The sequence below is a fragment of the Panthera tigris genome, chromosome A2 (genome assembly GCF_018350195.1).
Source record: "Panthera tigris isolate Pti1 chromosome A2, P.tigris_Pti1_mat1.1, whole genome shotgun sequence".
Classification (NCBI taxonomy): domain Eukaryota; kingdom Metazoa; phylum Chordata; class Mammalia; order Carnivora; family Felidae; genus Panthera; species Panthera tigris.
This window is the reverse complement of record NC_056661.1, coordinates 26,058,586-26,059,601: the sequence shown is the minus strand read 5'-3', so window position 1 is coordinate 26,059,601 and position 1,016 is coordinate 26,058,586. Positions and strand designations below refer to the sequence as shown.

The following is a 1,016-nucleotide window of genomic DNA, read 5'->3' as shown; positions in this document are numbered from 1 at the left end:
GGCAAGGCTTGGGGCGCCTGGGTGGCTCAGCTGGTTAAGTGTCCGACTCTTGATCTCGGCTCAGGTCACGATCTCCCAGATCTCCCCGCTTGTGAGTTCAAGCCCCGCATCGGGCTCTGCGCCGACAGCATGGAGCCTGCTTGGGATTCTCTCTCTTGCTCTCTCTACCCCTCCCCAACTTCCGTGCGCCCCCCCCCCCCCCAAAATAAATAGATACACCTTTACAAAAAGGCACGTTGAAACAAGTTGTTAATCTGTGTCCTTTCCACCAGGGGTTGGCAAGAGCTGGTCAGAGACTCAAACCTTTTATTCAGAAACACCACCCTCCAAGAACACTAAGGAAGCCTGACAGAGCAAACATTTAATAAGTTATAAGATACAATTTACAGTTGGCTTTTGATTCCAGTTTTGCTTCCACGTCCCAGTTTCCAAACCTGTGGCCCTTTCACATTAGGCTTCAGGCTCCTCCGGTTTCTAACAGGGGGGCTATTGCCAACACTTGCCCCCAGCTGCTACATCCTGGTGACTGTCCCCCACCTCGCTCCCTGTCCCACCCACGGAGGCACTTGTGACAACAGCAGCCACTTCCTTAGGACCAAATCAACAAAGTCTGCCTGCCCAGACCACACCACCCATCCGGGCCCTGAAGTCAGGCAGTGTTCCCCAAACGCTTTAACTTTATTCCAAAACCAGCTCAGATCTGCAGGAAGGGGTGCAAAATGCCTTACACCCCATTTTTGGAGCTTTGCACCTGCACAATGCTGTCTAAACAGCCTCGGATGTGATCAGGGCCAAAATGAATACAATGCCACCGAGAGCTGCCCAATGGTGAAAGACCACCGAGGAGCCACCACTGCCCCTCCCGTCTCCCCCGCAAAGGTCAGCAGGAGTTTCATTCTTTCCTTCTATAATTATTTTCCAGAAGTGATCCCAGGGTTGACTGGAGGTGGGTGGGGAGTGTCGTGTCCTGTGACAGGCCTCTGTGTCTGAGGGCGCTGACACAGTGACCCACCTGT

At 53.2% G+C, this 1,016-nt stretch overlaps 1 protein-coding gene across 4 annotated transcripts in view; it reads right to left on the bottom strand.

Moving 5' to 3' along the window:
- Positions 1-343: 343 nt before the first annotated feature.
- FLNB (filamin B) overlaps positions 344-1,016 on the bottom strand; it is a 143,427-nt gene continuing 142,754 nt past the window's right edge. For all 4 annotated transcript variants that reach the window (XM_015538545.2, XM_007084399.2, XM_007084400.2 and 1 more), the window contains one exon: positions 344-1,016. This exon is cut by the window's right edge and continues 931 nt beyond it. The gene's annotated coding sequence lies outside the window, so the exon portion shown is untranslated.